Source organism: Bos indicus, chromosome 27, assembly GCF_029378745.1.
Source record: "Bos indicus isolate NIAB-ARS_2022 breed Sahiwal x Tharparkar chromosome 27, NIAB-ARS_B.indTharparkar_mat_pri_1.0, whole genome shotgun sequence".
In the NCBI taxonomy this organism is placed as follows: Eukaryota; Metazoa; Chordata; class Mammalia; order Artiodactyla; family Bovidae; genus Bos; species Bos indicus.
Window position 1 is genome coordinate 15,022,637 of NC_091786.1, and position 22,887 is coordinate 15,045,523.

At 41.6% G+C, this 22,887-nt stretch overlaps 2 long non-coding RNA genes across 2 annotated transcripts in view; one reads left to right on the forward strand and one right to left on the reverse strand.

Annotated features, from left to right (window-relative positions):
• Positions 1–1,725: 1,725 nt before the first annotated feature.
• LOC109553262 (uncharacterized) lies at positions 1,726–8,632 on the reverse strand. The gene is made up of 5 exons (XR_011564540.1): positions 8,458–8,632; positions 5,457–5,570; positions 4,535–4,581; positions 2,608–2,810; positions 1,726–2,225 (listed from the first exon to the last, which is right to left on the reverse strand). It is a non-coding gene; the product is annotated as an uncharacterized lncRNA (long non-coding RNA).
• LOC139180221 (uncharacterized) overlaps positions 5,541–22,887 on the forward strand; it is a 43,865-nt gene continuing 26,518 nt past the window's right edge. The window contains exons 1-2 of the long non-coding RNA XR_011564541.1: positions 5,541–5,661; positions 17,449–17,532. This is a non-coding gene — a long non-coding RNA (uncharacterized lncRNA). The remainder of the gene's footprint in view (positions 5,662–17,448; positions 17,533–22,887) is intronic.

Consider the following 22,887-nt stretch of genomic DNA (forward strand, 5'->3'; position numbering starts at 1 on the left):
CTATCCAACCATCTCATCCTCTGTCGCCCCCTTCTCCTCCTGCCCTTGATCTTTCCCAGCATCAGGGTCTTTTCCAATGAGTCGGCTCTTCACATCAGGTGGCCAAAGTATTGGAGCTTCAGCTTCAGCATCAGTCCTTCCAATGAATATTCAGAGTTGATTTCCTTTAGGATTGACTGGTTTAATCTTACTGTCCAAGGGACTTTCAAGAGCCTTCTCCAGCACCACAGTTCAAAAGCATCAGTTCTTCAGTACTCAGCCTTCTTTCTGGTCCAACTCTGATATGAAAAGCTGACAGATTCTACCTGGGGTACCTGGAGACGCTTCACCATGAGAGAACCACAAGAACAGAAAGAACCATCTGCTGCCACAGATGCCAAGGGAACAGTGAGGGTCCTTGCTTGGCTGAGTGAGTCTGGGGTCTGACTCAGATAATTCGTGCAAGGCCAGAGCCACAGGAATTGTTCAGAAAGGGATGTGGGGCCCAGAGAAAGCACTCTGGCTGAACGGAGAGATTAGGCTGGAAAGACAAGAGTGGGAAGCAGAAAGTGGGTATGGGCCAGGAAGGTCTGAGCAGGTGGTACACACAGTTAGCTGGCTGACACTCTGGCACTGGGGCGTGGCAGGGGCACTTTCCTCTGCTATCTCGCAGAACACACTGATCTTGCACAGGGGTGACCTTTCTCACCCATCCCCAACCCACTCAGACCAGCTGTCAGCTTCCTTGTATGGATGCTTGCCCAGCTGCCTGTCACGCCCCAGTGGCATCCAGAGCTCTGCTCCTTTCCTCACCTGCAACAAACAAGAAGACAAAGAAGAGAGCAGAGGCAGGGCAGAGTGAAAGGCCACTTGCCCTGGCTTGCAGTTAGAGGTGAACCAGGAGGCTCCAGGCCCCTAGCATCTGGAAGATTCCTTGGGTACAGGTGGAAGAGGCAATTCCATGTAGCAAAGGCCAACCCTCTTGTACACTTACAAAACCATCTCTCACCATCCATTTACAGCAAGCACCTTCAAAGTTTAAGACTTAGAGGTGGGAGAGAGCAGGACAGTGCTGATGAGAAATAGCCCCGAGTTCTAGTCTGTACTGCTCTCCTCCATCTCTCATGCATCTTCCTGGCCTGGCTGTTGGCACCAGTTGGCAGATAGGATCACTGTCCAATTGTTCAATATTACCAGCCAATCTATATGAGACAAAAGACAGTTTAGGATCCTTGATTTTAAAATGTATGAAACAGTGGGGTGGGTGAAAGATGAATACTGAATATTTTTCAAGACTTTGTATAATATTTTATATACAAATAGGCTTTGTGGATTTCCAAGAAGAAAACAGAGCATGTAGCATTTCTCTTGTACTGCAGAAAACGCTACAGGCTGGGTTGAGTGCCACTCCGAATTCACAGGTTGGAGTCCTGAACCTCGGAATGTGACTGAATTTGGAGATAGGACTTTTAAAGAGGTAACTAATTTACAATAATCAGAGTGGGCCCTAATCTAATGACCGGTGTCTTTATAAGAGGAGATTAGGACCCAAGACACCAACAGGTGCACCCACTAAGAAATGATCATCTGAACACATAGCAAGAAGGCAGCTGCCTGCAAGCCAGAGAAACCTCAAAAGAAACCATCCATGCAAAAGGTTGATCTCAGACTTCCAGCCTCAGAAAATAGTCATGATAAATTAGAAGTAAGCAACGACAGATTAAGCAATACTGTAGAAGCCAAAAGAATAGAATGTGGCCTTCCATTAAAGAAGGACGCCAAACCAAAGAAGCACATTCTCTCCTACCTGCAGCCCTTGTACAATAAACCATCATTATATAAAGAGAGACAGAAGGAGGCTGTGACCTGTATTTCCAGTTTGGGGTGAGATAGATTCCAAGAAGAGAAGATAACTTAGTCTATTTCATTCATTGTTTTATTTAGTTTTATTCCTTGTAGCACCCTGGTTAGAGAGGGCTTGTAACACAGCATTCCAGCCAGTGTATTTGGCCAAATGGGTGACAGGAGGGGCCGGAATGGATGAATGCCTCATCCTTGGGGTGACCAAGTGCAGTATTTTCCCCAGCATGCAATAGACAAACGTGAGTTTCCATCATTATCATTCTCTATATGTTTCCAGTGAGATGAAGAAGGTTGGGAGGTTGGGTTGTAGCTGAAATGGTTCTTGATCTATGAGGCCTTCATGTAGATAACAAAAGTCTGTACGTAATCTCACCTGATTCCAGCTAGTTATGGAGAAGGGAAATCCACTTTGAGCGATCTCACTATTCCCCTGGGACACTCTCTGCCCTCACCAACTCGTGCTCTCCTCCCAAATTTACACAGAAGAGAAGTCAAGTAGAAGTGTAACTAGGTAAATGTTCAATCGTCACTGATCAGTGTAGTGACCTGGGGCAAATTACAAAGATCATATACTGAACTCCCTTGAATGTATAGATGAGGAATTGACTACATAGTTTGAAATATCAAAGAAGTGGTTAGCGGTAACACCAAGGCAAGCATCCTTATTCTCTCTAGTTCAGGTATTTGGCTGCAGTTGCCCTTGAACCAGAAAACTGTCATCATGCTGCAAGGAAATTATTTACTGATACAAAACGAAAAAATCACCATGTGCACTGTCATCACGGCAGATCAGCCGAGCTGTGATCCAACAAGACTGGCTTCCTCCAGACAGGATGGTCAAAATGGACAAAGAGCCTTGGCATGCTCATCGCGTTCAAGGATCAGGGTTCTGGTTTGCTGATGCAGAAGCCCCAGAATTGGTCGTATCCAGGACAGACTCACATCAACTATTCCCGAAGACCTGAGATCTAAAGCAGAATGCTAGTTTATTACATTATAAGGAAGGATAGATCTTTCCGTCTACTTACCCCAATCTCAGCAGCTCCTTCTAATTTTCCAGGTCCCTTAGAGGCTGTGTGATGATCATGAAATCAGAGCGCGGGGATTCCCAGGCCCCAGAACACCTGATGAAGCAGCCTGTTGCTTAATACATAGAGGGTTTCAGTGCCTGCCAGTTACTTCTTCCCTCTACATACCCCCACCCCCAGCCCCCACTGCTGAATTCCTGCCATCCAGCTCCTTCCTTGAGAGGGTGGTGTTCAGCCTTGCCCCTCCTGTTAGCATTCATCCTTCCCTAGATAAAGCAAGCACAATTGATTCCTATTCCTCTTGGTTAATAACACCTATTATGTCCCAGCCTCAGATAAGTTGGTACAGATGTCCTGATATAACGGCATTGATTAGCCTAGGGCATCTCTATCTCCTTAGTCAATAATTTACTGATTTCACTCATTATCTTTTGGTACTTCCTCATTTGGTCCTGAAGTTGAGTGTCTTATTGTTACTCCGTGTACTGACTACAATATCTGCTAAAAGCAAAGCCTACGTGAAGGAGGAAACAGACAGAACAGGCTCCATCTTGAAAGCAGGACTCCATCTTGGGCTGGATTGTGGACTTTGAGCTCTATGCCCAGTATCTATGGAAACGACATACCAACTGGAAAACCAGACCGCCCCCTCCCCATGGAAGAGCCCCAGGGCTCGTACCTAGGCTCTCTGTCGCCTAAAAGAATACCCTAATTATCTGTGTAACCGAATAGAATCATAATTTCTATTATGCTTATTGGGGTATGACCACAGGCCTATTGTTAATTGTCCACTGTTAACTACCTAGGCTTAAGGCATATGAATCATGGGTTAACTTTGATTGTATCTTTCTTTTCCTTTGTTCAGACTAGTTTCAGAGAATTTGGGGAGGTGGGTTGGAGCACGTACACTTAGGGTATATAAGGTTTTCACAAAAACTGGTCGGGGTCCTTGGCTAAGAGGATTCTCTGCCTTGGGCCCGCCAGTGTAATAAACTGCACTCCACTATCTGCATTGTCCTTCTGAGTGAGTTTGTTTCCCAGAACGCGTGGCTACAACATAACTGACCAGCTAGGGTGCCAACCAAAGAATTCTCACGGACCCTCTTTGGAGAAATCATGAAGCGTAGCACATTCTGTTGTTATTGTTTAGCCGCTCAGTCATATCCAACTCTTTTGCAACCCCATAAACTGTAGCCGAGGGCTCCTCTGTCCATGGGATTCCCCAGGCAAGAATACTGGAGTGGGTCCCCATTTCCTTTTCCAGGAGGTCTTCCCGACCCCGGACGAGCTTCCAGCATTGGCAGGCAGCTTCTTTATTGCTGAGCCACCAGGGAGGCCTGTAGCACATATTACAGCCTCTCGTTTCCTATTTTCACCCTTCGGCACATGGGGCTGATTTTGTTGCCCTGAGCCACAGTTTGGCATAACTTCTCTAGTAATTCTTAGCTCTCTTTTGTCTATATTCCCTTTCGTTTCTAACCTTCCAGCCACCTTTCATCTCCATACTTACACCCAGGCACTCACACACAAGTATTGGTTGTACTGTGCTAACAAACACCCTCAGTGCCTTCTGGAAAGCAGTAGAGATTAAATCCTTATTTCTGGTGCAGAGTGCTACTGCCACTTCTCAGCCCTGAGACCTCTTGGAGCCTCAGTTTCCTCACCTGCAAAATGATGGTCACTGTTGTCTCCTGCTTCCTTCTCAAGATTGCTGAGAAATTCAGAGAAGATGATACAGGTCAGAACACTCCGTAAAAGGCTTGGCAAGCCACCCAAAGTTAGGGAAAACAGTGCAGATAATTTGCAAAAAAAAAAAAAAGGGGGCATTCATTTAAATGTGGCTTTGTTCCTTTGTTGCATCTAATTAAATCAAAGGAAATGTCAGATTTAATTCTTAAGGACCAAGATTATGTTTTTGCCCAGGCAGAGAAATGTGCCTTGGGGATACACTTAATTTGGTTTTTCTATGCTTTAAGATTAAAACCCTATCTGGAATTCTCATGCCTTTTTATCCTTCTACGCATTTTGATGCTAATGTAGGAAAGTTAAACAGAGATGAATATTCTAAATATTTATTACTTTATTTAATGAGTATCTTCATTAATACTTAGGGTTCATCACATGACTGGGCTTTTCAAAAGCAAGAGTAGGCAGATGGCAAGCCAAGCCTTGTGCTTGCTTGGAGAAAAAAAAAAATTGGAGACACAAATAAGTAAATTTAATTAGGGATTGCACAGGACACAATTGAGTCATGCAGGCAGATTTACCCTGCCTTCCAGCAGGAGGGTTTTGTCCTGCTGGGTAACATTTCAAAGGCCCTGGTTCGTGGGAACCATGTCTCCTTTCTGCCTAGATGCTCTTGCAAGCTGCTGTCAGGTGTAGAGATTTCATTTCAAATACCAAATCTTCTCCAGCTCCGTAATAACCCGCAGCTGTTTGACCACTCGGCTGCAAGAGGCTGGATGTTGTACATTGCCCTGGAGCTGCCTCAGACCAAAGCACAATATTTTCCGCTTCCAAGAATCAGTGAAGGGCCACCGATTAGTGGAATTTAAAATATTTTTTCCAATTAAGTTCCAGACCTACCGAGTCAGTTTTGAATGTGAGAAGAAAGGGACAGCAAGTGAACGGAGTTGCTCTAAAAACGCTGTTTCTTGAGATGACGGAGTTTGATGTTTGGAGCAGCCCTCCGCCTTCTTTCTGAATAAGGAAACACCTGTGTTAAGCCTCGAGGGACAATGAGAAAGAAAACACTGTGGATTTTTCAGCGCTGTTATCCAACGGTCAAAAAGTGAGTGTCTAATAAGCAGTGGAGATAGTCGGTAGATAAGCCATGTTTGTTGAATGAATGAATGAATTAGTGAACAGCATACTTTTAAAAACATTATAGCTTTGCAAAACTCCATTACTCTGAGTTCAAGTTGTTTTTTTTCCCCCCTTAAAATTCTAAAAATACACACTTGGAAGGTTGTCACACCCCACTAGGACGGGCACCCAGAGACGGGTGAAGGGGAGATGGGGCATATCTGTGACAGGCCGGGTCAGCCGACCCAAACCTGGCTTGGCGCTTAATGAAATCAGAGAGGTTCCGGCAGCATTCGCATGTCCTTTTCTATCTGTACGTTTTAGGAGCAGACAGTGGGCCCCGGTTTGCGTGCGTGTGGGTGTGAACTGAGTCGCTTTGGTCATGTCTGACTCTTTGTGACCGTGTGGACCATAGCCTCTGTCCATGGGATACTCCAGGCAAGAACCTGGAGTTGGCTTGCCATGCCCTCTTCCAGGGGATCTTCCCCACCCAGGGATCAAACCCGAGTCTTAGATCTTCTGCATTAGGAGGCAGGTTCTTTACCACTTACTGCTTAACTATTACTTTTTTTCTTTCTGTTTTCTTTTTTATTTTTCCTTTTTAGATTGTTCAGGATTGACCATACTAGACTTGGTCATATTCCAAATACTTGTGCGAAGTATGTGTATAACACCAAGTGCAAGACTAAATGGTATTTAGTTGTCCAGAAGGCTATGTGGGTGATGATTATAGACTCTAGAATTAGGAAAAGAAATAATGGGTATGATTTTCATTGTTTTCTGTTATCCATTCAACCCCTCTGCCTTGCTTTTCTTTCTGTCATAAAAGTAGAATAGAAGCAAAATGTCAAGGTCTTGTTTTTGCCACTGAATTGTCATGTGTATCCATCTAAATTTTTTCCTCCCCAGAACCAAGATGTCCTTGACTGAGGGGAACTTTGGGGCCTTGGATACAAGGTTACACAAGAGGGTTTGCACAGAGTTGCTGCAGCTGACCGCTTCTCTCTCCTCGTTCCAAACCTGAGGACCTTACTCTGAAGACACTCTGAGATTGGTCGTGTTGTAATGTCCACAGGAAATGAGTTATGGGCCTGATAAAACCAACCTTGCTGAGGCTTCTCATGTAAGAGCTCAGTAGTATTTATCTGTGTTCTCTTTGTGCTGAGCAGCTTAGGGACATAGTGGAATTGGAGTCTGCAGAGTTAAACACCAGGATTCCAAGAGCAAATGTCTTATGTCAGAGCTGTGGCTCAGAGGCGCTGGTAGAATGTCTTTATCTTCTGCGTTTTCCCAAGAGCTGAAGGGCCTTTCACAATATGTGTGTGCTCAGTCAGTTAGTCGTGTCAGACTCTTTGCAACCCCATGACTATAGCCTGCCAGGCTCCTCTGTCCATGGGACTTCCCAGGCAAGAATACTGGAGTGGATTGCCATTTCCTTCTTCAGGGGATCTTCCCAACCCAGGGATAGAACCTGACTCTCCTGTGTTTCCTGCATTGCAGATGGGTTGTTTACCCACTGAGCCATCGGGGAAGCCCCTGAGCCATTGGACAACTATGAAGGGAATGACAATTTGGGATCCTTGTGAGATACACTAAGAGTATACAGGAATGGAAGAGGGCGATGGAGAGGCGAAAGGAACATCCCCTCATTTACTCCCTTGCATTGAACCCAATCTCACAGCCTCACCAGTCATGGGCCATGGCCTCCTGCATCAAAGCCGTGACACCCAGGAGTCCTCCGGGACCGCTCTTGATTAATGGTTATGCTGAATGGTTGACCCAACCTGGAACTTGCCTTTCCTACTCCCCACACCTCTGACATCCCTGAGCTCCTTTCCAATGAGATCACTAGTTTGAGGAACGTGCCCAGGAAACCAAACCACACTGCTGTGCCTTTTTTCAGCTTCTTTTTATTACAGACTTTCCCCTTCTAACACATTGAAGGGTGCCGGTATTGAATGTACATGCGAAGTTGTCAGGACCGAGAAATGTGATAAAGCATTACGGATGTCCTCATTTTCAATCTACAGTGTCAGCAGATCCTTCTACTTAATTATGCCAAAAACAAAAAGAGAGTGAAATTCTGTGTATTCCAGCCTCTGTCACCCTGGCAGTGCCTCGCTTACGTCACTGCTGGGAGCTTGGATTGATGGCCAGTTTTCAAAGACTGTCCCTGAGCAGAACCAAGATGCTAAAGTACAGTTTTCAAATGTGGAGTTTCCTGTTCAGGACCTCAGGCTCATTCGTGCTCCGGCCCACGGGGGGAGTACGGAGAGAGTCACTTGCTAAAAGGCTGAGTGCCCGCAGCTGGCGGGGCTGAGCTGTTTCTGAAACTCAGAGCAGCTATGACTCACCCCTCCCACAGTCCGTTAACTTCTCTCTCCTCTTAGGAGACCAGCTACCCTTCTCACTCTGACTCCTACTTATTTTCAAATTTGCTCAATAACCGTGACATTCAAACCCAACCTGCTCCATGCACAGGGTGCTAAGAAAACACGCACAGGGAGTCGAGAGTCTACAGAAAAATACAGTGACCAGAAAGGCAGGACTGTTCGATTCTGGGTGTTGAGAAGGAGGTGCTAAGAGGAGCCTCCAGCACATTTTAGGACATGTGCCATCCTGCCCAGTCGAGTTAAAGGAATGTAGTCGTCCCAACTGGTGATTTCGGGAAGTCACACCAGATGCTGAATTGAATTCACAAGTTCCTGTGTGATTAGGAACATGATACTTTGGTGCCCAAACCGGACTGAACTGCTGACAGTAGAGCTAAATGGTTTCCTACCGTACAGCAGCGATGCTCAAAGTTATTCTCCCTCTGCTACTTTCAGGCTCTGTTGCCAAAGTCACAAAAGGAACGTTTTTAAAACAGAAAAAACCATTTTCAGAGAAGGTTCAGGTCTTTCTTCTGTGGCTCCAACTGGCAATGCAAAAAAAAAAAAAAAGCAATGAATGCATGAGAGAACTGCAGCTGGATTTAAGAGAAACTTTGAAGAAAGGGTAAAACAAAAACAAAAAAACATCAGTTTGGTGCAAAGCCACTGAAACCAGGTAGCAAGTAGCACCAACCCCTCCCATCCTTCCATCAGGCATTATGAATTTAAGAGCCTTCAGTTGTGCAGCCATTTCTGAGTTTGCCTCCTAAGCTCACCTGTGTTCACAGTCCATGGAATCCAGAAGCCTCCGAAAGTTGGCAAAGAGGAAATATTCAACAGATTCACTTAGCAAATATTTGTTGTGTGTTTACCATGTTTCAGCACTGAGACATAGAGAATTACCATAACAATAATTGGTTTGGATATCAGCCCAATAAAATTAACCACTGGACTATCAGTGGGGACCCCAGAGAAATGTATCGATGTATTCAAATATATTCAATGTATTAAAAATATAAGTGATTTTCTACATTGTAATATTTTTTCCATATTTCTTTGCTTTAGAAGTTAGATTAATATGGGCTGTAACCTTTTACTTGGAGCTCTGACAATCTGTACACAGCACTCAGTGGAAGGCTCATCAAGGTGTCTGTCCAGGCAGCTCAGTGGTAAAGAACCTGCCTGCCATTGCAAGAGACACAAAAGACATGGGTTCAATCCCTGGTTGGGGAAGATCCCCTGGAGGAGGAAATGGCAACCCACTCCAGTATTCTTGCCTGGAGAACCCCATGGACAGAAGAGCCCGGCAGCAAAAAGTTGGACACAACTGAGCATGCACACATGCCCTAGTTTAAACTTCATCCCTTCTGTCTCCTTATTGGTTTCTCCACCTTCAGTGTCTTGTTTTTAGCCATACCATGTGGCATTCAAGCTCTTAGTTCCCTGACCAACGATCCATTCTGTACTGCCTGCACTGGGAGCATGGAATCTTAACCAATGCACCACCAGGGAAGTCCTTTTAATCTTTTTTCCCCTCATTTCTTTTTTTACCTTTATTATATTTTTAAAGTCAAGTTTATAAAGGCAAAGTATATAAAAATAAAACTCACTCCCTTAAGTACAGTTTGATGAGATTTGCCAAATGTATATGGTTGTGTAACCACCACCATAATCAAAATACAATAGATTTCCATCACCCCAAAAAGTTCTCAACCTTTTATAGCCAATCTCCTTTCCAGGTTTGGCAATCACTAACAATTTTTCTCTCTAGAGTGTTGCCTTTTAAAGAATTCTATGAAAATAAGATAATATATAACCTTTGTATCTGGCCACTTTGACTTAACATAAACCTTTTGATTTCATCCATGTGTGGATCAATAGCTCAGTCCCTATTGGTTTATCCATTCATCAGTTGAAGGACATTTTTAGTTTCCATTTTGATGATGCTATGAATAAACCTCTAGAAACATTCACAGGTGGGTCCCTGTGGGAATACTTCCTTTCTCCTATGTTAAGTAAATACATAGGAATGAAGTTATGGACCATATACAAAATGTATGTGGATGTTTGGCTTTATAAAAGTCTCTCAAACTGTTTTTCAAAGTGGCTGTATAATTTTATATACCAACCCGCAGTGGATAAGAGTTCCAATTGCTCTGTATCTTTATCAGGACTTAGTGTTGCCAGTCTTTTAAATTATCTAAGATATCTTTGCCTAAGCTAAGGTCATAAAAACTGTGTGTAAAATTGATACTATTCATTTCTTAAATGGTTGGTAAAATTCAAGTCATCTGGTCTGGAATTTCTTTGTGGAGAGGTTTTTAACTACAAATCCAATTTCTTTCATTCAGTTTCTTTAGTAGAAGGCTGTTCAGGTTATCTGTTTCTTCTTGAGTGGGCTTTAGTGGTTTGCGTTTTTCAAGAGCTGTCTATATCTGAACTATCAAACTTACTGGCATAAAGTCGACCATCATGTATCCTCAGTATCATTTTAGTATTTGTAGTGGTGGCCCACTTTCATTTGAAAAATTGCTCATTTGTGACTTTGTTGTTCTTTTTTTGTCAATCTGGCTAGAGGTTTATCAATTTTATTGATCTTTTCAAGAAACAGCTTCTGGTTTTTACTTTATTTTCACCTGTTTTCTAGTATAGTAATTTCTGTTTTTATTTTTGTTATTTCTTTCCTTCTGCTTGCTTTGGGCTTAATTTGTTCTTGTTTTTTAACTTTTTTAAGGTGAAAGTCTAGGTTAACAGTTTGAAACCTTTCTTCCTTCCTAATATAAGCATTTAATTCTATAAATTTCTGTATAAGCCCTGCTTTAGCTGTGAGCTAGAAATTTAATATGTGTGTCAATAAATTTTACTCAAATGATATTTTAAATTTTTCTTTGTAATTTCTTCTTTAACCATGGGTTATTTAGAAGGGTAATGATTAATATGCAATATTTGAAGGTTTTTTCCTAGAAATATTTCTGTTATGACTTATAGTTTAATTTCATGTGATCAGAAAACTTACTTTGTATGAACTACTTTTCTCCTCAAAGCCACACTCTAAATGAAAAACATCTCTATGTATTGCTATGGAGTGGTCTCCAGAATACAGTGTGAATAAAGCAAGGTGGAGATATATCTCACATATGTTTTCAAATGGAAGGAAAGGCTACCCACTCCAGTATTCTGGCCTGGAGAATTCCATGGACTATATAGTCCATGGAGTTGCAGAGAGTCGGACACAACTGAGCAACTTTCACTTTCAAACCACAAATAAATAAGCAAAATGATTCCCTATGGAATGGATTGAAGGAACCAGGTAGAGATGAAGGGCAGAAACTAGAGTTCTCTGAAAACACTTTGTCTTGTAGATTTTACTTGAGAAGCATGATTATAAAGCAAAATTGAATGAAAGTAAGAGAAAAAGACAAAAACTCTTAAAATCAGAAACAAAAGGCTCCCAAAACTGTACAGATGGGCAAAATTTCTAAGCAAATACAGTGCTTTGTATTTGCTTAGAAAAATAAACAAATGTTTCATGTGGACCTTCTTAAAAGAAGTATTGTGGCTAAAGTTGGCAAACTAGTTTTTCTCTGGGAGCCAAAGAAAAAAGATGCAAACATAAACCCTAAATCTTAAAAAGGACATTTTTATAATGAGAAATGCCTATTTGCTCATTCTTCTCCTATATAAAAATTTTTTAATTTCTATTTTTCAGAAAGAAAGTAAATCTAATAAATCATTCCTCTGCTAAAAACCCTCCAAGGACCCTACTGCTTACCCAAACAAGCACAATACACATTCATTCTCTCAGTGCTATCTGAGATGATTTTTTTCTTCTTCTTCTTCTTCTTCTTTTTTTTTTTTGAGATGATTTTTAAGTGATCCATAGATAGATATTTTCTAAAATTTTAATTGTAACCCATTTGTTGTAAAGTGTATTATTAGAAATGTAAAACTAGTATAACAAAACTGGTTTGGGGGATATTATTGCTTAGGGCAAGATTAAGTAAAAAAAGAGCTGATTTTAATATTAAGCAAATAATAAGACAGAGGGCATGGATATGGCAAAATGTTAAAAAAAAAAAAAAAAAAAAAAAAGAGTAGGGCAAAGATGTTTGGCAACAGTGACTGACAAGATGGAGTTCAAGTGTTCTGCAGGGCACCCAGGGTACTTTCCTCCCCAACCTCATTTCTTGCCACTTTTTGCCCTGCATCTTATGCCTCAGCCACAAACACCAAATATCACTGGTTTTCCACTCTCCAAAAGGTGTCTTGCCTTCCTAAGCCCACCTTTCCCTACTCACCTACTCTCTGAACTCCAGATTATCCTTTAAGGCAGCTCTCAGGCAGACCATGCATCTTGACTTCCACTCACTGCACTTATCTACAGTATCTGGGAACGCTCTCTGTGTGTTTTTAACCCACAGGACTTTGAGCTCTCAGGGCGAGGACTGTCTTATTTATCTTCGTATCCCCAGTGGTAACACAATGATTATTAACTCACAAATGTCTTGCGTAAAACCTAGAGTGGGCATGGAATATGCTTAGTCATGAAACAGTAGTGCTGTTATTGAAGTCTCTTCTCTGTGCAAGGCACAGTAGTGGAAATTGGAATCAAAGAACATGAATAAACTGTGCAGGGAGCTTACAGTGATCTCCTTTAACCCTCAGAATGATTTTATGGGTTAGGAATTATTCTCTATCTTAACAGATGAGAAATCTGAAGCTGAGTGGCAGCAATATAGTGTAATGGCTAGATGACTGATTTCTGCCATTCAAAAGCCTGCATTCAAATCTGTTTAATAGCTCTGAGTGGATTACTCAACTTCTCTAAATCTTGATTTCCTCTTCTATGAAATAGAATACTGATAACAGTACCTATCTCTTAGGGTTATTTTCAGGATTAAATGAGATAAGGTTGATAAGGCCACATCAACAGTGCCTGGCCCACAGTATCTATTAAGCCTGTGTGTGTGTGTATACATATATATATCTCACATTTATGAAACCGTATATCACAATGAATATAACATAATAAACACAAAGTCTGCCTCAAGAATAGAAGACATAAGTAAATTTTATCCAAAAATAATAGAAAAGCAACTTAAAACTTCACACATGTTTTGAAAGTACCATAGAAGATTTCCTTTATAATACACAATGAAATGTCTATGAATATCCTCCTTATCCAGCATATAACTGCCCAAAACACTATGGATCACAGCATTCAACCTCCCCCAATCTTTCTCTTTCCATGTCTCAACCCCATCCCCACAAAGGAAAACAAAATCTTCTCTCAAACACACCCTGTGCTGGTTCTTTCACGTTTTGCCCATTTCATTTCATTTGCCAAACCCGTTATCTCCTTTCCCCAAGTAACTTGTAACCTTTCCATTGTGAATCAGTTTTGTTGTGAACTTAAAACTGGTCTAAAAAAAATTAAAACTCTATATTTTTAAGAAATCTTCAGAGCCTTCTCGGTGTATATGCTGCATCACAACTCTTCAGCATGGTCTGGGCAAAACCGACTGTATTATTCATTAGACTAGTAACTTCCTAAAGGAGGAAATGGCAACCCACTCCGGTTTCCTTGGGCTTCCCAGGTGGCTCAGATGGTAAAGGGTCTGCCTGCAATGCAGAAGACCCAGGTTCGATCCCTGGATTGGGAAGATCCCCTTGGAGAAGAAAATGGCAACCCACTCCAGTACTCTTGCCTGGAAAATTCCATGGACTGAGGAGCCTGGTAGGCTACAGTCTCCATAGGGTCACAAAGAGTCAGACACAACTGAGCGACTTCACTTTCACTTTCTTTCGCTTTCCGGTTTTCTTGCCTAGAGAATCCCATGGACAGAGGAGGCTGGCGGGCTCCAGTCCGTGGGGTTGCAAAGAGTCACACATAACTGAAGAGACTGAACAGGCATGCCTAACCTCTGCCTCACCACACCAACCCTTAACTTTACTCCGATCTTTTGAGTAAGGTTGAGATAGGAGATGGCAAAGGCAGACATCCTTGTTGGGCCGGACCTTATAAATGTTTCCTTTTCTTTCCATGCCTCATTAAGTTAACCTCCCCCAATCCCATACTTAGTAATGGAGGACACAGCTGCTCTCTCTGACACAAAAACCCCATGGTCTTTGCAAACTCTGTGAGGATAAAAGACAAAATGATTCAAAGTAGAGCTGTCTCAAACTATAGTGATGGGGAACAGATCAGTGGCTGCCGAAAGGGAGCGTGACTACACAGATACATCCCCGGGAACATTACATGGTGGTAGAACCGTTCTGTATTTTCACTGTGCTGCTAGTTACATGAATCTACACATGTTAAAATTCATACAAAGTCCATTTACCTGTATGATGACTTTTTCTTTTTTAAAGCAAAGCTGTTTCAACAGTTGGAAATTTTCTCCTATGCAATGTGGATACAATTGAAATTGACTCTAAAATTAAAAAGTAAAAAGTGTAAGCTGTCTTTCCTCCTCTAGCAGAGCTGTACCCAAGGGTCAGCCCTTGGTAAAGCTGTCACTAAGCAAAGGCTCAGCTTTCTTTATAAAGAAACCTGAGAAAGAATTGATGCTTTTGAACTGAGGTGTTGGAGAAGACTCTTGAGAGTTCCTTGGACTGCAAGGAGATCCAACCAATTCTTCCTAAAGGAAAACAGTCCTGAATATTTATTGGAAGGACTGATGCTGAAGCTGAAACTCCAATACTTCGGCCACCTGATGCAAAGAGCTGACTCATTGGAAAAGACCCTGATGCTGGGAAAGATTGAAGGCAGGAGGAGAAGGGGACGACAGAGGACAAGATGGGTTGGATGGCATCACCGACTCAATGGACATGAGTTTGAGTAAACTCCGGGAGTTGGTGATGAACAGAGAGGCCTGGCATGCAGCAGCCCATGGGATCGCAAAGAGTTGGACATGACTGAGTGACTGAAGTGAACTGAAAGCAAAGTCTCCTCTTTTCCCTCCTCCTCCTCCTCCCTTTCTAAGCACCTACCTTCCTCTCCTGGTGCCCTCCCCTCACCCGAACTGCAAGCGGAGCACCCATGGCCTCATGCTGCCCTCCCCACCAAAGCACAAGCTGTGCTGTGTGCAACATCCAGGCCCACTGCCCTTGAACCCTGCATTGGAGAGCTCCTCCTATTCAGCAACTATTTATCAGTACTTGTGGCCACCTGATTCAAAGAGCCGACTCCTTGGAAAAGACCCTGAGGCTGGGAAAGAATGGGGCAGGAGGAGAAGGGGCAACCAAGGATAAGATGGTTGGTTGGCATCACCGACTTGAGGGCCATCAGTTTGAGCAAGCTCCAGGAGATGGTGACGGACAGGGAAGCCTGGAGTTGGCATTTCTCTTTCCAGTGCACGGAGTATGGGTTCGATCCCTGGTCGAGGAGCTGAGATCCCGTATGTCTTGTGGCCAAAAATCCAAAACATAAAATAAAACTAATATTGTAACAAATTCAATAAAGACTTTAAAAATGGTCCACATCAAAAAAATCTTTAGCATAAGAAAGAGTAAAAATTTAAAAAGTCTTCTGAAACTTCTCAGTATATGCTCTACAATTCTTCAAAACTGACTGTATTATTCATTAATAATGATAGTAACTAATACTATATATACAGTATTTATATATTAAATAATTAGTACTATAAACTTATATTGAATAATTATTATATTTTAAGTAGTATAGTATTAAAGTTTAAGTATTATAAATAATGATAGAATGATACACAAGAGTAGCTGCTAGTCTTTTTTGAAATTTTCTCATATGACAAGCACTATTCTTAGCGTTCCCTGTGGGCTGTTGTTGTCTAGTCACTAACTCGTGTCCAGCTCTTTGCGACTCCATGAACTGTAGCCCACCAGGCTCCTCTGCCCACGCAAGAATACAGGAGTGGGTTGCCATTTCCTCCTCCAGGGGATCTTCCTGAGCCAGGGATCGAACCCACATCTACTGCATTGGCAGGCAGATTCTTTATCACTGAACCACCCAGCAAGCAATGTGTTACCGTGCTTAATTCTCTAACAATCCTAGCAGATGGATATTATCTCAGTTTTACAGGTGAGGAAACAGAGGCAAAGAAGGTTAAAGCAACTTCCTGTGATAGACACAGAGATGTTGCACCCGGAGGCCTGGTCATGTTGCCCACCTTCGAGGAACAGAGAGGTCAGCCTTCTGCCATCAGCTCCTTCAGGGTCAGCCACAAGTGCAGCGCACACCTGGCCTGCGAGCCTGCCCTTCCAGGGCAACACATACCAAACTTTAGCACAGTCTCTGTAAAATGGCCTGGCCATTTCAGCCCAGCGCAAGACATTGATAGTCGGGGTTGGTTGAAGCTATGTCAGACCTGCAGCTCACTTCCATCTTTTTCTCCAGCCAGCCCTGCTTCTGCCCTGCCTTTATAAGTCCCGATCCTTCATAAACATCCTACACCCCAATCTCCATCTCCATGTGGGCTTCCAGAGGACGCAACCTCCAGCACTCAGCAAGGGTCATGAAGCTGCTAAGTGGTGATGCTTCTAAGCACTATGAGATGCTGTTCCCAGATATAAAAATAAATACAGGACACTCTGAGAGTGATTGAACAAGGGCTGAAACTATTACTTGGAAAATCTGAAACTCTGCCTTTAATTTTTTGCTAGGTCGCTTCAGTCATGTCTAACTAAAGTCTTTGCGACCCTATATTGAGATAACATTTACATACCATAAAAATTCACCCTTCTCAAGTATACATGTGAATTGCTTTTAGCATATTTTCAAAGTCATGCAACCATCAACACTATCTAATTCGAGAACATTTCATCACCCCAAAAAGAAACCCTGTACCCTTGAGCAGTCACTCCCCATTTGTCTTCAGTTCTGGTCTTCCTGAACAATAATTAAACTATTCATCTCTTCATGCCAGTGATGAGAATTTTCTACCATCATCCAAGGTACAAACTTTCCTAATTTCACTCTCTTTCAAAGTACCAAAGTCATAAACATGTTCAAATTCTTGTTTGGTAATCTCACTCTTGGGAATTCTTTATTTTTCTTGGGGGGGGGGTGGGGAATTTATTCTTTAAAAAAAAAAATTACAAAAAGATGGGGGGAAATCAGTTTGCATAGTTTATAAAACTGAAAAACTGAGAATAAGATTTGCTCATCAGGGGATTTTGTTAATTAAGTCATGGCTCATTAACGAAATGGAATATTATGCATCCGCTACAGACTAAACAGGAACAAGAAAAATGCCTGGTATAACATTCACCATAAAAGCAAAATATAAAATTGCATCTACAGCTATGTGAAATATGTACACGTGGATAAGGATCAAAAGGAAATGGACAAAAATGAAAACAGTTACTGAGACAGGATGTTAAATTATTTTCATTCTCCTGAGTTCCTTTATTATTGTCCAAAGGTGATGGTTGCAGTGAATCAGACTTGGAGGAAAATATGCATGTAATCTACTCTCACCAGTGAGACTTCGAATTCAGAAGGGGAGGTAAGTACTGCATACAATTCTTGTTAAGAGCAAAGGTTTTGGAGTCACACGGACTTGGATTTTAATTCTGGCTCTGATACTTCTGAGATGTGACCTTGGACAATAATCTAACCTCTGTAAGACTCATTTTTCACGACTATTAACAGGGGCTCATAGCACATCAACCCAACAGGGCTGCTGTGAAGATGCAGTGAGACAGTCACTTCATATCTGTTCAGTCGCTACACTCATGTCCAACTCTCTGTAGACCGCCAGGCTCCTCTGTCCATGGGATTCTCCAGCCAAGAATACAGGAGTGAGTTGCCATGCCCTCCTCCAGGGGATCTTCCTGACCCAGGGATTGAACCCACATCTCCGTGTCTCCTGCATTGTGGCAGATTCTTTACAGCTGAGCTGCTGGGTGCCACTTAACAAATGGTAGCTGCTGCTGCTTTTGTTGCATAGGTAATGGTGGCAAGAGTGATGGCCATGGTACTGACAAGGGACAGGAGTCAGAGAACAGAGATTTTTGCTTATGAAAATATTCCTAACACTGGGAAACTTGAATGGCAGTGTTATTTTATACTGAACACACAGGCAGAGGACTTCTCATTATTTCTATCAAACTGATTTCTCCAATTCAGACCAAGGGAGTGTTGCTTCAAAGGAGAGCTAGGGTTGCTGGCATCACCCTTTCTCAGCAGGAGACCCAGAAATCTGTACCAACAAGATGCTCATGGGTGTCCTGGTTGAAAATTTTACCAAAGAAAATCAAGTTCTACTGAATTGGTGTGACTCATTTTATTAATGAATACGGCACCTACTGACTATTCCCATTGCTGTGATTGTGGATATCGTCTTCATTACTAACAAAGAGCCAGTGTGGCGTATGAAGCAAGCCCCACCCGTGTCTGTCTTGTCTCCCGTTGTGGATGAGCTGTCCTCTTCTCCCAGGCCCAGGCCTCCCTCGCACACAGGATACCAGCCCAGACTTTCCTGCCCACTCAAGGGCTCTGGCAGGTCCTCTTACTCTTGCATCTGTTTGCTGTCTCTGCTCATCAGCATCTAAACATGCTGTGGCATATCCCAGCTTCATAAAAGACCAAAATCCTCGCTTGATCTCATAACCTCTTCTAAGTTCGCTATTTCTTTCACCTGCCCATTACCCCCAAACTCCCTGAAAGAGAACAGCAGAAGGTTGCAAATTATTGAAGCTATAACCAGCACAGGCTTCCCAGGTGGCTCAGGAGTAAAGAATCTTCCTACCAACGCAGAAGACGCAGGAGATGCAGGTTCAGTCCCTGGGTGGGGAAGATCCACTGGAGTAGGAAATGCAACCCACTTTAGGATTCTTGCTTGGAAATTCCATGGACAGAGGAGCTTGGTGGGCGACAGTCCATGGGGCTGCAGAGAGTCGGACACAACTGAGTGACCGAGCACACAATATACCTAGCAGACAGTAAACTCTATGTATTTCCTATGTACAATTTAATGATGTACAGTGGGCGTATGATGTACCCACGAAACTCTCACCACACTGAAGATAATAAACATACCACCCTATCCCTTCCCTCCCATCCCTGACTCCCCAGGCAACCACTGATTTGCTTTCTGTCACTTTGTGTTCATTTGCCAGAATTTTCATAAATGAAATCATTCAATAGGTACTCTTTTCTGTCTTTCTTCTTGTATGTACCACAATATTTGTGAGATTCATCCATGTTGCGGCATGTACAAACGTTTCTATCCTTTTTATTGCTGAATATCATTTATTTGTACACCAGTTTGATTACTCATTTACCTGTTGATAGACACTAGCATTATTTCCAATCTGGGGCTATTATAAGTAAAGCTGCCATAAACAATGATGTACAAGTCTTTGTATAGAAATACGCTTTCATTTATCCTGGGTAAATATCTAGAATGGAATGTCTGGTCCAAACCAAATGCAAAATTGTTTCCAGGGTGTTTGTACAATTTCACATTCCCACCAGCAACAGAGCAGAGTTCCACATCCTAATCATCACTTGGGATGTAGTCAGATTTTATTGTATTTTTTTTTTTTTTTTTACCATTCCAACAGTTGTGGTTTCTTATTATGGTTTTAATTTGCATTTTTCTACTGACTAATGAAATTGAGCATCTTTTCATGTGCTTATTTGCCATCCAGAAACATTTTTTGGTGAAGTTTAGTTCAGTTGCTCAGTCGTGTCCAACTTTTTTTTTTTGGTGAAGCATCTAGTCAAATCTTTGCCCATTTTTAAAATTGTTTTCTTATTGTTGAGTTCTGAGAGGTTTTTTTTTTTTTATCCTGGATGTATATTCTTTATTGGATGCAATTTACAAATTTTTAACCCAGTCTTTTCATTCTCTTGACAGCGTGGGTTTTTTTGGAAAGGATTTCTTAGAAAGTTTATTTAAAAAAATACATTTATCGTTTTTTTGTTGTTTTTTTTTTTTTCATGTGGAAGGTGGTTCTGAGGTGCCTACACTTGGATTTTTTTTTAACTTTTTATTTTGAATTGGGGTATAGCTAATTAACAAATAATGTTGAGACAGTTTCAGGTGAACAGTGAAGGGACCCAGCCATACCTATTCATGTATCCATTCTCCCCAAACTCCCTTCCCACCCAGGTGACCATACAACACGGAACAGAGTTCTATGTGCTATATAGTAGGTCCTTGTCAGCTATCCATTTAAAACATAGCAGGGTGTACATGTCCATCCCAAACTCCCCAACGATCCCTTCTCCCTTAACAGTGTCTTTTAAGAGCAGAAATTTTAATTTTGATGTGGACAATTTATCAATTTTTATGCATAGTTCTTTTGGTGTTGTAGCTAAGAAACCTGTGCCAAATTCAACGTCATAGATGTTTATCCTATGTTTTCTTCTAGTAGATTCACAGTTTTAGGTTTCACATTTGTCTATAATCCATTTGAGTTGATTTTGTATATTGTGTGAGATATTTAGATTAGTGAAGGACAGGGAAGCGTGGCGTGCTGCAGTCCATGGGGTTGCAAAGTTATAAACAAATGAGCAACTGAACATTTAGATTGAAGTCCTTTTTCTTGCTTGCTTTTTTTTGCATCTAATTGCAGCACTATTGGGTAGAAAGACCACTCTTTCTTCACAGCATTCCCTTTTACACCTTTGTTAAAATCAATTGTCCATATGTATTTAGAAATACTTCTGGTATCTTCATTCTGCTCTGTTATCAATTTGTCTGTGTCTATGACAGGGACTTCTCCGACTGTCCAGTGGTTAAGACCTTTAGACCACTGCCTTCCAAGGCAGGGGTTACAGGTTCAATCCCTGGTCAGGAGCTAAGTAAGATCCCATGTGCCTTGTGGCCAAAAAACCAAAACATAAAACAGAAGCAGTATTGTATCAATCCTTCTTAATTTGACATTGAATTAAAGTGACATTTAATTACCCTTAATTTGAAAATAATACATGTGAAAGCACTGTTTTGATTCTTTATTATAAACATGTCGAAAACAAAATACACAGAAAAGCAAGGAGGAGCTCCATTTAAATCCATTTCTTTTCATTTGGGAAACAGCACAGAACGATGATCCCTTTTTGTCCCACCCCTAACATTTAGACAAGAAATTATTTTATAATCTTGAAGGAAGGTCAAGGTGACCCTTGTTCCCCACCAAAGTCAGCCATCCCAAATTGGATGATACTCAAAAATAAATGTTACTCCAAATTCCATAGTGTTCCCTATGTGAAGAAATGACCTGGGGTTAAAAAAAGAACTGCTGAAAGAATCTATCATTCTTAAACACTTTCGTTTATTTCTTATAACAAGTGAGCAAAGCAGAAATCAAGAAACAAAACACAGCTCAGAATGCTGCAGCCAACTGTCTATTTTTTCACAATCTGTCCACTCCTTAAACAAACATGAAACGTTATAACTAGCTGTAGTCAGATACTACGGGAAGCAAAAAGACCAGAAGAAAAACCTCAAACATCCGGCCTTCATCTGTCTTCTGCATGAAATCTACTTGGCTTGTGACTGTAAATGTTTCCCTCTTAAGAAGTTAAAATCAGACATGATGTCATAGAATGACCAGGTCCACACTATATTTTTCAAAATTAGTATTTTTCTGATGAACACACAACCCACATATCATAAAAACTATTATGTTTTATCAGAGGGGATCAAAACTAGAAATTGTTTGTATAATATCAATAGGTAATTAACAAGATGTGTATTGGTTTCAACGTGTGTATTTCCTTGTATCTTTTTAAAAAATGCTTGTAGCTGTATGTGGTAATAATTACCGTGGAGTTGGGTCAGGGTAGATATAAAGCTTTTTTGGAATCTAGCATTTCTCTTGTTGCCCAAAGCAACGACCTCAGGGGAAAACAAAAGAACCCTGGTGAGAAAACATCTCAGTTAAAATGTACATTTTTCTCTCAAGTGTTGGTAGGAAGCAAGTGAATGGGGCCTCTGACCTGGAACCAATTAACCCTGCAGTTAAAATGGCAGCTTGGGGCAAAATGAAGGGTTTGGTGTCAATTAATCTGTTTTCTGGACTACATATACTACAAGATGTTCATCCTGTTTTAAAAAAAATTAAAGGACCCTGACCTAAAATGTAATATGTCCCTTACTCTCTGCAGGACCCAAACTTGTATATTAATGTCACTTCAGACTTTAGCATCCCAAGCTTACAGGCCCTTAAGTCTTATACTTTTAGTCTACTTTAATGATTCTTATGAAGGTCCTTACTCTGATACTGAATGATAATGATGATATTAACAATAGTTATCTCTTACATGCTCACTGTGGCAGGTCCTAAGCTAAACCTATTTTAAGTTCCTCATTATTGGAACAACCCTGAGTGTGTGTTCAGCATCTCATATATGTGTATGCATTATACATACATGCATATGTACTCTATATGTACAGTATACACCCATATATGCACATATGGTAGATGCGCACACACACACACGCACACATAAGGTACACTAAGAGATTTCTTTTAAAGAATTGGCTTCTGTAGTTGTGGGGGCTTAGCAAGTCTGAAATCTCTAAGGTGGGTTGGAAACTTGGGTGGGAACTGATGTTTCAGTCTTGAGGCAGAACTTCTATTTCAGCAAAACCTCAGTTTTGCTTTCAAGGCCTTTCAAATGTCTGGGTGAGTCTCCCCCTCATACCCCCACCCATTATGGAGGGTTGACTCCCACACAACTTATAGATGTTAACCACAGCTCCAAAATAGCTTCCCAGCAACACCTAGATGAGTGTTGCTCATCTAAATAACCAAGTACTATAGTTCAGCCAAGTTGACACATAAAGCTGACCATCATATCCTGGAAAATCTTTGCTCAATATTGTGTTTTTATAACATTGAAAATC